The sequence below is a fragment of the Chiloscyllium plagiosum genome, chromosome 38 (genome assembly GCF_004010195.1).
Source record: "Chiloscyllium plagiosum isolate BGI_BamShark_2017 chromosome 38, ASM401019v2, whole genome shotgun sequence".
Lineage (NCBI taxonomy): Eukaryota > Metazoa > Chordata > Chondrichthyes > Orectolobiformes > Hemiscylliidae > Chiloscyllium > Chiloscyllium plagiosum.
In genome coordinates, this window is record NC_057747.1 from 23384278 (window position 1) to 23397716 (window position 13439).

The 13439-nt window shown below is 40.4% G+C and overlaps 1 protein-coding gene across 6 annotated transcripts in view; it reads left to right on the forward strand.

The window, feature by feature from the left end:
- Window positions 1-13439, forward strand: part of micu1 (mitochondrial calcium uptake 1) — a 108247-nt gene that overhangs the window by 4296 nt on the left and 90512 nt on the right. For all 6 annotated transcript variants that reach the window (XM_043679120.1, XM_043679121.1, XM_043679123.1 and 3 more), the window contains exon 2: window positions 10353-10418. The gene's annotated coding sequence lies outside the window, so the exon portion shown is untranslated. The remainder of the gene's footprint in view (window positions 1-10352; window positions 10419-13439) is intronic.

The following is a 13439-nucleotide window of genomic DNA, read 5'->3' on the forward strand; positions in this document are numbered from 1 at the left end:
GGGGAGGGGCAGGATGTCCGGGAGGGGAGTGGCACGACGGGGAGGGGAGTGGCACTGACAGGGTGAGGGGCGACGGGGAGGGGAGGGGTGTCCAGGAGGGGAGCGGCACTGACAGGGTGAGGGGTGTCCGGGGGGAATGCCGGGGGGGAAGGGGAGGGCCCCTCTGACAGCTTGAGGGGCACAATATGAAGGATTGAGGAGGAGATGCTTCTGGCAGAGTGGTCACGGAATGGCCACTGTCTTTCATGGTGGAAGTGGACCATAGTCTGTCCGGGGCAGCGGGCTCGGAATCTATTGTCCTTCATGCCTTTGTTCTGTTCAAAAATGCGCATTGACTGGGCATCCCATGCTATACGATTATAGCATGTTATTTTTGCCTGTAGAGGACAGCTGTTTGTGTATAAATTGTGGAAAAATACCTCTTAACTACCTCCTTTAGGATTTTAAGATGTAAGCCATCTGGACCAGGAGACTTAACTACCTTTAGCACTCTTAAATGTTGATTAACACTTCTTTATTGACCATGATGGTGCTTAATTCCTCCTCCCATATTCTTTAGTAGTCACAGGATGTTTAAAGTACCTTCCACCATAAATATCGATGCAACATATCTTTTAACATGCAACCATTTCCTTGTTCCCCATTACTGTCTACCCAGATTCATTTTCTTGGGGTCCTCTGACCTCTCGTTGTTCATATATATTTAAAGCAGCTCTTATTGCTCTTTTGTAGCATTGTCAGCTTCGCATCTTCCTTGGCCATCAAGTCCTGGAGTTTATCTTGAACCCAGAGCTTCTGGACTAAGAGTCAAGGACATTATCCATTATGCCACAAGAGCCTATTGATCACGTGTCTGTGTTTATAAATCATAAGTTGAAGATAATTTACAGAAAATGATTTGATCTACTGATTGGAGCTTAAGATATTGTAAGTCAGTGGAATAACCTCACCTTAATGTATTAAATGTTGGTTGGCATCTCCTTGTATATTAGTAAAACATTGGAGTGTTGAGTGCCAGGAAATATTCCTGTTTGTGTAAGTTTAATGATTGGGAAAACTAGTCAGTGAGAAGAAATGGGAATATTTTATCTTCATTGAGAAAATGATTTGAAAATAGGAATTGTGCTTTACAGGAATTGGGTCAGATTGGGGTGAGGAACTGAGTGGAATGTTTTTGGACTCAATACAGTACAGGTTTAGAAGCTCACTACAAGGTGGTTGAATTTGCAGATGAAACCAAACAACAAGAGGGATTGCAATTGGAGATGGTAGCTCATACTACAGGATGATTTGGCAAAGATATGTAAATAGCAGACCAAAGATAGATGACATTTTTGGCAAACGAGTGTTTAATGCTACACATGGCAAGGCAAGTAGATGACATTCATGCTTGATGGAGTGATATTGAAGTAACCAAGGATGAAGCCAGAAGTGACCCATGAGTTTTAGTCCAACTATCATAGTCATAGAGATATACAGCATGGAAACAGACCCCTCGGTCCAACCTGTCCATGCCGGCCAGATATCCCAACCCAATCTAGTTCCAGCTGCCAGCACCCGGCCCATATCCTTCAAACCCTTCCTATTCATGTACTCCTCTAAATGCCTCTTAAATGTTGCAATTGTACCAGCCTCCACCACATCCTCTGGCAGCTCATTCCATACACATTCCACTCTCTGCGTGAAAAAGTTGCCCCTTAGGTCTCTTTTATATCTTTCCACTCTCACTCTAAACCTATGCCCTCTAAGACTCCCCAACCCCAGGGAAAAGACTTTTGTCTATTTATCCTATCCATGCTCCTCATAATTTTGTAAACCTCTATAAGGTCCCCCCTCAGCCTCCAACGCTCCAGGGAGAAGAGCCCCAGCCTGTTCAGCCTCTCCCTATAGCTTAAATCCTCCAACATTGGCAACATCCTTGTAAATCTTTTCTGAACCCTTTCAAGTTTCACAACATCTTTCCGATAGGAAGGAGACCAGAATTGCATGCAATATTCCAACAGTGGCTTAACCAATGTCCTGTACAGCCGCAACTATCAATGCATGGCAGCAAAAAACAAAGCCATAGAATGGTGAGCATATTTACAAATGAGAGCAAGTTCAAGTTAGAAATAGTAAAGATCAAATCTTACCATTTTGTAGCAACATTGCATTATGAATGTCCCATTCTACATGCTCACTCTGAAACAAGAGGCACTGAAATGTTTGAGGCAATAAAGTGAGGGGGGGCAAAACACCCACAGGCTAATCTCTATTGCCAAGGGTTTGATCAATGAGAAGTGCCCAGGAAAATCTGAACTCTTCAGCAAGGGAATGAGCTGCATGGGAGGTGATCAATTTGCGGTATGCAAGATGACGGGAGTTGAAATGTTTTTATAGACCATTAATTTCAATCGGACTGTGGGAGTAAAACTCGTATATCTAAGATCAAACTGAAGGCAATTTTTAAGAAAGATATGAAGGACCTGTCCTTCACAAGGAGAGTAATCAATATTTAAAATTAATTTCCAGGCAGGCAGTTTAGGAAGGTGATATGGAATCAGTTAAACAGAAATTCTGTGAAAGAATTTTAGATGACTAGATTAGATTACTTAGTGTGTGGAAACAGGCCCTTCGGCCCAACAAGTCCACACCAACCCTCCGAAGAGCAACCTACCCAGACCCATTCCCCTACATTTATCCCTTCACCTAACGCTACAAGCAATTTAGCATGGCCAATTCACCTGACCTGCCCATTTTTGGACTGTGGGGAGAAACCGGAGCACCCGGAGGAAACCCACGCAGACACGGGGAGAATGTGCAAACTCCACACAGACAGTTGCCTGAGGCGGGAATTGAACCAAAGCAAGAACATTGTTAGAATCTCATTGGATGTATGAAACGCCGCCATAATTTCTTATGACAATTAGGGAAAACAATTTTGCATGATCTTGCTTCCTGCAAAAATCAAGCAAACCTCTCCAGTTACATTGAGGATGCAATAAGTATCAAATGGAGTATGTTTTGGACGGTCATTTTATTTGTATGGATTTTGAGTTTCTAGTATATTCCTGTTCGGGTGAAAGGAAAGGTTGGTAGGTGTAGAGAATGCAAGATTACTAGAGAAATTGAAGGTTTGTTTAAGAAGGAAGCATATATCAGTTGTAGAGAGCATAGATCGAGTGAATCCTTAGAATAATAAAGGCAGTAGGAGTATACTTAAGAGAGAAATCAGGATGGCAAAAAGGGATATGAGATAGCTTGGACAAATAAGGTTAAGGAGAATCCAAAGGGTCTTTGCAAATATATTAAAGACGAAAGGGTACTTAGTGAGAGAATAGGGTCCCTCAAAGATCAGCAAGGTGGCATTTGTGTGGAGTTGCAGGAGATGGAGGAGATAATAAAGGAGTATTTTGCATCAGTGTTTACTGTGGAAAAAGATATGGAAGATATAGACTGTAGGGTGACATCTTGAAAAATGTTCATATTATAGAGGAGGAAGTGCTGAATGTATTAAAATGCATAAAAGTGGATAATTCCCCAGGACATGATCAGATGTACTTAGAACTCTCTGGTAATCTAGGGAAGTGATTGCTGGGCTCCTTGCTGAGATGTTTGTATCATCAATAGTCATAGATGAGGTGCCAGAAGAGTGCAAGGTTGGATAACGTGTTGCAACTATTTAAGAAAGATGGTAAGGACAAGTCAGGGAACCATAGACCAGTGAGCCTGACGTCAGTGGTGGGCAAGTTGTTGGAGGGACAAGACGTACTTGTATTTGGACAGGCAAGGACTGGTTCAGGATAATCAACATGACTTTGTGTGTGGGAAATCATATCATACAAATTTGATTGAGTTTTGTGGAGAAGTAACAAAGAGGATTGATGAGGGCAGAGCAGTAGGTGTGATCTACATGGACTTCAGTAAGGTGTTTGACAAGGTTCCCCATGGGAGGCTGGTTAACAAGGTTAGATCTCATAGAATACCGGGAGAACGAGCCATTTGGATACAGAACTGGCTGAAAGGTAGAAGACCGAGGGTGGTGGTGGAGGGTTGTTTTTCAGACTGGAGGCCTGTGACCAGTGGAGTGCCACAAGGATTGATGCTGGGTCCACTACTTTTTGTCATTTATATAAATGATTTGGATGTGAGCAGAAGAGGTGTAGTTAGTAAGTTTGCAGATGACACCAAAATTGGAGTGTGCAGTGAAGAAGGTTACCTCAGATTACAATGGAATCTTGATCAGATGGGCCAGTAGGCTGAGGAGTGGCAGATGTAGTTTAATTTAGATAAATGTGAGGTGCTGTATTTTGGGAAATCAAATCTTAGCAGGACTTATACGCTTAATGGTAAGGTCCTAGGGAGTGTTGCTAAACAGAGAGACCTTGGAATGCAGGTGCATAGCTCTTTGAAAGTAGAGTTGCAGGTAAATAGAATGGTGAAAAAGGCATTTGGTATGCTTTCCTTTCTTGGTCAGAGCATTGAGTATAGCAGTTGGGGATACATGTTGGGGATACAGGACGTTGGTTAGGCCACTTTTGGAATATTGCGTTCAATTCTAGTCTCCTTCATATTGGGAGGATGTTGTGAAACGTGAAAGGGTTCAGAAAAGATTTACAAGGAAGTTGTCAGGGTTGGAGGATTTGAGCTGTAGGGAGAGGCTGAATAGGGTAGGGCTGATTTCCCTGGACTGTCAGAGGCTAAGGGGTGACCTTAGTGACGTGTATAAAATCATGAGGGGCATGGATAGGGTTTTTTCCCTGAGGTGGGGGAGTCCAGAACTAGAGGGCATAGGTTTAGGGTGAGAGGGGAAAAATATACAAGAGACCTAAGGGGCAAATTTTTCACACTGAGTGGTGCGTGTATGGAATGAGCTGTCAGAGGAAGCAGTGGTGGCGAGTACAATTGTAACGTTTAAGAGGCATTTGGATGGGTATATGAATAGGTCGGGTTTTGAGGGATATGGGCCGGTTGCTGGCAAGTGGGACTAGATTAGATTAGGTTGGGATATCCAGTCGGAATGGACAGGTTGGACCGAAGGATCTGTTTCCTTGCTGTACATTTCTATGACTCTATGGATTATCTGGTCGGCTGATCACTTTGGATAATCGAATGAAAGATGAATCATGAAAATACTTAGTGATTATGCATGTCATCACTATGTACTTCAATCTAGTTTTATTCAGTGTTGTCTCATCTTTTAATAAAGATGTGTTTTTGATAATTAGTGTTTTAATAGGTACTAATGAAAAAGGATGAAAGCTTTTAAAGTCAGACAATTTGTGCAAAGCACGAAAGAGTCCTGCAATTTTGACACACTGGAACTAGATGGCCCACATCTTATGCCATTGCATGCTCTATGACATGAAAGAGTTAGGTTACATTAGATTCCCTACAGTATGGAAACAGGCCCTTCAGCCCAACAAGTCCACACTGACCCTCCGATGAGTAACACACCCAGACCCATTCCCCTGTTCTATATTTACCCCTAACTAATGCACCTAACACTATGGGCAATTTAGCATGGCCAATTCACCTGACCTGCACATCTTTGGATTGTGGGAGGAAACCCATTCAGTCACATGGGGAGAATGTGCAAACTCCACACAGTCGCCCAAGGCAGGAATCTAACCCAGGTCCCTCACGCTGTGAGGCAGCAGTGCTAACCACTGAGCCACCATGCCGCCCCAATTGTTTTGACTAAATTGTTTTTGCACTGATTAACTCTCACTCATTGGATGACAGAAATCTGATGGATTGATTGCTGAATCTCAGATATATAACTGGTCCTTTATTCCTTTGCAAGGAAGTGACTTTAAGACAGAACGTAACAGATATACAAGGTATTCAGATTTACACTTTCTAATCTACTTAATTGTTTTGTTAAACTGTAATTCCAGGTCAGTGGAGGTTTGGCATATACTAGTGATACTAATTCTATACTAATGCCAGGCAACACTGCAGGGCTTGTAAGGTTGCTGAGTATGTAAATTGTGAAATCATTTCCTGAACTTAATATGGACCTATTAGTATTTTCAGTAGTGTATCTCTTTAAGTTACCACCTGGTTTGCCGCCTTTCGAGGCCAGAAAATAAGCTTTCTCAGATGTCTATTGCTAGCTGCAAACAATCAAAAATCTGGGCGTGTCCATATTTACCTTGTGTTGAAGTGTATCCAAATCTGTTGACTGTTGTTAATTTATACTCAGGAAACAGATGTGGGCATTTTTCACTTTACTGAACATCCAAAGAGGAAAATGTTTTGAGCAAAAAGTAAATCTTTCAATTCCATTTCATCATTTACTTTTACAACAAAAGTTTTTTTAAACTGTTGCTGCTGAAACTTGCATTGCATCAGTTTTGTTTGAATTGATTTGTGATCCGTAGATCCCTTTCCACATTTCTAATTGGCATGAACTAATGCAGTTAGATAGGATTTGATCACTCTCCATGTACACTCTATCTCATATTAGAATAAACAGCTCCTTTGGTTCCAATGAAACAAAACACAAAAAGTAATATTCAAAATATTGTGCCTTGGGTGAGGAATAAATATCTTATGCTACTGATAAAACCACGTACTAATTCCCAATCACTCCCAATAGGTAGATCAAATGTTATGTTTCACATTTTAAAAGCTATAAATCATGTTTCTTATTAAGTCATACATAAACAAATGAAAGAGCAAACAAAGAACACAGATTTTATTAGATGAAAGTGATTGAAGAGCTGATTATGATGTTTGAGTATCTTATTCAAGTATTAGTGAGGCAACATGAGGGAAGCCAAAAGCATGCAACCCGATTTCACAATCTCTATGGGAGTTTTAAACACTGCAGATTTGTAACCCAATTTTAAACAATACTGGAATACTATAATAAAATATAATTTAAACTTGCATGCTGTCATCTATCACATTTTTTCCTCAGATCAGTTCTAGCTGCTTCATGTTTGTCATGCTATTTATCTGAAATGTTTGTGAGTATTTCTTTAACATGATGTTGACCCTAGCCAATCATCAAATTACTTGCAGAAGAACAAAGAGGAGATTGTATGGATTTGTCATTGTATTCCAGACAATACTGGACATTTCAAGATGTATTTCTTGGGATTTTTGGTTGAATTCTGCTTGAGATAAATTGAATTGAATTTATTGTTACGTGTACAGAGGCACAGTGAAAACCTTTGTCTTGCAAGCCATACAGGCAGATCACATAGTTCGATAGCATAGGTAAGTAAATATAAATAAACAGTGGTAAAACAAAAACACAGTTACAGGCGAATGCTAAGAGTTTGAGAGTCCATTCAGTGCTCTAACAACAATAGGACCGAAACTGTTTTGAAACTAGCTGGTGTGTGTGTTCAGGCTTCTGAACCTTCTCCCTGATGGTAAAGGTTGTAGAAAAATATTGCCAGGGTGGGATGGATCTTTGAGAATGTTAGCAGCCTTTCCTTGACAGCAGGCCTGGTAGATGGATTCTTTGATGGGAGGTTAGTCTTTGTGATTGTCCGGGCCAAGTTCACCACTCTCTGTAACTGTCTCCAATCTTGAATGGTACAATTGCCGTACCAGGTAGTGACAGATCCAGACAGAATGCTCTCGATGGCAAGGGCATTCGCCATCATGCCAAATCTTCTCAGCTGCCTGAGGAAAAAGGGATGTTGTTGGGCCTTTGTAACCTCTGCATCTGCATGAAGATTCCTAGAAAGCTTGTTGTTGATGACCACTCCCGGGAGCTTGACACTCTCCACTCGTTCCATCTCTGTGCTGTTAATGCACGGGGGGGGCATGAGTAGCATCTCGCCAAAAGTGAATAACTAGTCCCTTGGTTTTGACAGTGTTGAGAGTTAGGTTGTTCTCGGTGATGATCTGGGAGGGATGTGTCATCGTCTGCTATCTTGCACGGTCTATTTTTAGAACCTATGATGTCATTCAGCCCTTGCCAAAATTGCCGGGTGTCAGTCTGGGTCTCTAGTTTGGATCGGTATTGGTCCTTGGCTGTTTTAATGACTCTGGGAAGGTCATACTTGGATTCTTTATATTTGTGTGGGTCTCCTGATCTGAAGGCCTCTCACCTGGTTTTTAGCAGGTTCTGTATGTCCTGATTCATCCAGGGTTTCTTGTTGGGGAACACCTGGATTGACTTCCTCAGTATGCAGTCCTCTACACACTTGCTGATAAAGTCTGTGACAGTAGTGGCGTACTCGTCCAAGGTACCTGTTGACTGGGCCACGTTCAAACAATCAGCTGATTCCAGACAGCACCGGAGTTGATCCTCTGCCTCCTCCGACCAGCACTGGATCTATATCCACTAGGGTCTCCTGCTTGAGCTTTTGCCTGTAAGCAGGGAGAAGAAACACAGTATTGTGGTCAGAGTTCCTGAAATGAGGGTGGGGGTTGGAGCAGTGGTCTAAAATGTTTGGGCCACTAGTGGGGCAGGTAATGTTCTGGTGGTACTTGGGCAACACCTTCCTCAGATTGGCTTGATTGAAGTTGCCTGTCACAATAAACAGGGCCTCAGGGTGTCCTGTCTCCAGGGTGCTAGTGGTGGAGTACAGCACATCCAGAACTTCCTCAACCTTTGCTTGTGGCGGTATGTATGCAACAGTTAGTGTAGCAGTGGTAAATTCCCATTGTAGATAGAAGGGATGGCATTTGATGGTGAGGAATTCAAGGTTTGGGGAGGAATGGCTGTCCAGGGTTGCAATGTCCATGCATCACAAGTTGTTGATTAAAAAGCAAACCCCTCCACCCTTTGTCTTACCCGGTTGACTGAGTTTTTGCAGTTAAACAATCATATTTCCACATCAATGACTGCTGATCCTGTAGTTTTAAAAGGAGAGGAGTACCCGTGTGGCTGTTAAGCAGTTCCATTACAATGATAAAAAAAAACTTTGGGGAATAAAATGATATTGGAGACCAAAGAAAATCTGAAGTGAAATTATGATTTATTTGGTTGCCATAAAGTGAGAGAGAGATATGGCTTATTGATGAACTAGTCTTCTTGCAGGTCTCCTGGTTCAGAGGATTGAAACAGCATTCTGGGGTAGGGGGAGTCATAATTCTGCTAGGACCTATGAAAAAGAAGGACTGGTTCGCATTTATTATTCACACCTGAAACATTATCCTATCAGAACTCTTCATGGAAATAAAACAAAGAGCTGCAGATACTAGAAATCTGAAACAAACAAAAACAACATGCTGGAGAAACTCAGCAGATCTGGCAGCATCTGTGGAGAGAAATCGGAGTTAACATTTTGAGTCCTATGACTCCTCTTCAGAATGTTAACTGTCTGGCACTTAGAGTTTTTGTTTGTTTGAGAACTACTCAAAGTCTGGTGGATTTGCTATGTATTCCCTAAAACAGTACTTCCTGTTTAATTTGAAATTTTCTGGGTTTTTTTTAATTCACTGGCGGTTTAACAGGGCTCTTCACATCACTTTAAAGCAGTATAATTTCACAGTTCCATTAAGAATGAAGATGAGGAAATCTCTGCATGTCTTAAAATGGAGACAATGTCTGGTATTCCTAAATTTGAGGAAATAGAACAATATGCATGAAAGCGCAAATATAAATTTGAGTATTATATTTGCCAAGATGACCTCTTAGTCAGGGAAAGGATTTCTTTGGCACCAAACTTAGTTTTTAAACTTTATCAATAAAGTTTGATAGCATGCAGCATGATGATTAAGTCTTTGAGTTAAGAAGAACTGTTATTGCATGCTTTCCAAAAAGGAAATATTGTCTTGTGTAGATTTTTTTTTATCACCCTGTACAGAGATGTTCTTGCCCACCTCCAAAGCAGGTGAGACTTGAACCCAAGTCTCCTGGCTCAGAGGTTCAGACAATACACTGTGCCACAAGAGCCTGTCACACATGTAACGTTTTTCACTTCAACTAGTTACCATCTTTTCAACAGTTTGAACAATTTTTGGTCTGCTTTACAATAACTAAACTGGCTCCAATAAATGATTATCACACTTCTTTAACTCAAAAATAATCATCATGCTTTTCAATAAAATCAGATAATTGTTAGTGGAAAAACCTGTTGTTCATAAAGAATTTAGGGTTTTCAAAGACCATCTCTGCATCGGAGCTGGCAGCAGTGAAACCCCAAGCACAGTTAGGAAAACCAATAAAGTGTTTCATTCTCCTTTTTTTGCAGTTAGTGTGGTTTTCCACTTTCAGTCCTTTTAATAGCCCCAATCATTTATTAAAAAATCATCTTGTTTTGCCATGCAAGCAATTATTAAATTTTGAAAAACATCCTTGCTAAAAATGCTGACTTCTCTCCAGATACATTGTCTGACCCATTTATATTTCTAGACTAGTATTTTTATTGTTAAAATTTGTACTTTTTTTTTGTTTACAGTTTGTGACCTGAAAGGTGCCAACTGCCAAAAGCTTGAACTCCATTGGGAATCATAAGTCAAGTGAGGTATGTGGCATGCATTTTATGGTGTGTTGAGTCAACTTGTGTCAATGCAAGCATGAACTTCTATTATGCCATGCAATGTAGGTGGGTCTTGTAAAACAAACAGAAATTCAGAAATGAAATGGTAAATAGTTTTAGTAAAAAAGGAGTGGTTGAAGTGAATACGATATTTAGTAAAATGTGTCCATTTTTAATTTTTGGGATTGGCCAAATTAACCAATTGTCTCTTTGTTCATAATTGTTGAACATATCCAGTGGCATGTTAATTGATTTAATTAACTTAAAAGGGACCGTATGTAAATTCTTGACAACATTCAATGTTTTTGCCTCAACTGCTTTCTGTGGAAGACAATTAGACTCACTGTATCCTTAAACTGTGACCTGTAGTTCATTGGGCACATCCTTTCCCTGTTTATCTTGCCTAGTCCTCATAGAATTTTATAGATGTCTACAAGATCCCCCTTCATCATTGTAAACTCCAGTGAAGATAGAGTGAATTGATAAAGATGATCTTCATGTGACAGTTCTGCCAACCCTGGGATCAAGCTGGTACCCCTTTGTTCCCTTCATAGCAAGAACATCCTTCATCAGATAATGAGACCAAAGCTGAACACAGTATTCCAGGTGTAGTCTCATCAAGGCCTAATACAATTGCAGCAAGATATCCTGCTCCTGTACTTGAATTCACTTGCTGTGAAGCCAAATGTACCATTTCCTTTCATCACTGTCTGCTGCACTTGCATGTTTACTTTAGCAACTAGTCTTCAAGGACACCCAGATTTCACTTTTTCTCAATCTGTCACCATTTGTCACTGTATTGCAAAATTAATGTATTTCTTACTATTTTATTGATATTCCAGTTGCCAGTGATCCTGTAAATTTTCATCCCGTTCCTTCTAAGCTCCATTGGGTTCTCATACATTTACCTAAATTGGTATGAATTTGACTTAGTCAACTACTCTGACTTAATTCTTTCTATGGCATTTAAAAATTACAGACTCCAATCTCCCATATTCTTCCAGCAATTTTAGAACGTACATTTTGTGGCAAATTACCACTACTTCCTGATTTGCGACATACTCTTTTGTCTGTCCAATCTCATTCATCAGGACTCTGAGCCTTTTACTCCTCTTCTTAGTTGAAATTATTGGAAGCTGTACAGACTTTGTCAACTGTGGTGAAAGATATGCAGTGTTCAATCCTGTTGGACTATTTATTTCATGCTGATATTTTTGCACAACTGATCTGCCCTGGGAGTCTGCTGAGTTGAAGTGCACTGAACATCCACCATGTACTACTACTGTGCATTGAACTCATACAGTGTTGCAATGAGTCTTATTACTCGTACTGCATGATAGGTACTGAAATTAATACACTGAGATGATGATTCAGAAGGCTCTTGATAAAACATGATTAGACAAATAGTTCATCACAAGGAACCTTTAAGCATGCTACTTGATTATCAATTAAAGTTGCTTACAAGGTGTAAAATTTATGCAACTTATCAATGCATAAAGTCTGATTTGCAGGTGCCAGTGTTGGACTGGAATGTACAAAGTTTAAAAACCTGATATTGTGTGAATTTTTTTTTAACTAAGCAAAGTATGTGTTTGAAAATTTAGATTGTTTCTAGGTATGTTGCAATTTTTAAAATGTTGTGTTAATGTTTTAAAATGATAGGATAAAGCTATCAAATACTTTTGTTAAATGTGATCTAAATGCTCTACTATTTCCATGTGCTTGTCACATCCTACTTTGTTCCTCCATTGTGTTTGTGAAAAACATATCACATCACTTAGGATGAATGGGAGAGTGGTGTTGAGACATTGTTGATAATATGGAAATTGAAGAAATAGTGTATCCCAAACTCATCTTCTTTTGATTGCTGTCACCAAAGAAAGAATTGTTTAATTTTACAAAATAGCTTTGCAACATAGCAGCACTGATGTGACCTAGTTGTTCAATGCACTGTTAGCAATCAAAAATGCTTTTACCATGTGTATATCATCCTTCTCCAGTTGATTTCAGATTTCTAAAACCTTTTTAACTTTGTGTGAATATATTTACTAATTGGGATTCAAAGATATTGGCAGGATAGATATCAAACTGGTTACGAGACAATTAGGGGAGAGCAACGATGAGCCAAGATTTTTATACTGGAGTGGTTCTTGTGATGTGGTAGCAGTGTCCCTCCCACTGGGCCAGAAGACCCAGGTTCCTCCTCCTCCAAAGAATGTCTTGTGTCTTCACAAGTCTGAACAAGTTGATATAAAAATCTTTGCATTTGTGTATCTTATGGTATTTTCTGTTTGATTCAAATGACATAGACAAGAGTATGTAGATTGTCTGACCAGAGGGGAGGCCATATTGGATTTGGTACTCGGTAATGAACCAGGACAAGTGGTGGGCTTGTTAGTGGGTGAACATTTTGGTGATGGTGACCACAATTCTGTGACTTTCACCTTGGTTATGGAGAGAGATAGGTGCGTGCAACAGGGTAGGTTTTACAATTGGGGGAAGGGTAATTTCGATGCTGTAAGACAGGATCTGAGGAGCATAAGTTGGGAGCATAGGCTGTCGGGGAAGGATGTCGTGGAAATGTGGAACTTTTTCAAGGAACAGATACGACGTGTCCTTGATATGTATGTACCTGTCAGGCAGGAAAGAAATGGTCGTGTGAGGGAACCTTGGTTGAGGTTGAATATCTTGTAAAGAGGAAGAAGGAGGCTTACATAAGGTTGATGAAATAGGGTTCAGACAGAGCAGTGGAGGGATACAGGATAGCCAGAAGGGACCTGAAGAAAGGGATTAGGAGAGCTAAGAGAGGGCATGAAAAATCTTTGGCAGATATGATCAAGGATAACCCAAAGGCATTTTATGCGTATGTGAGAAACATGAGAATGACGAGAACGAGGGTAGGTCCGATCAAGGACAGTAGTGGGAGACTGTGTATTGAGTCGGAAGAGATAGGAGAGGTCTTGAATGAGTACTTTTCTTCAGTATTTACGAATGAGAGGAACCGTA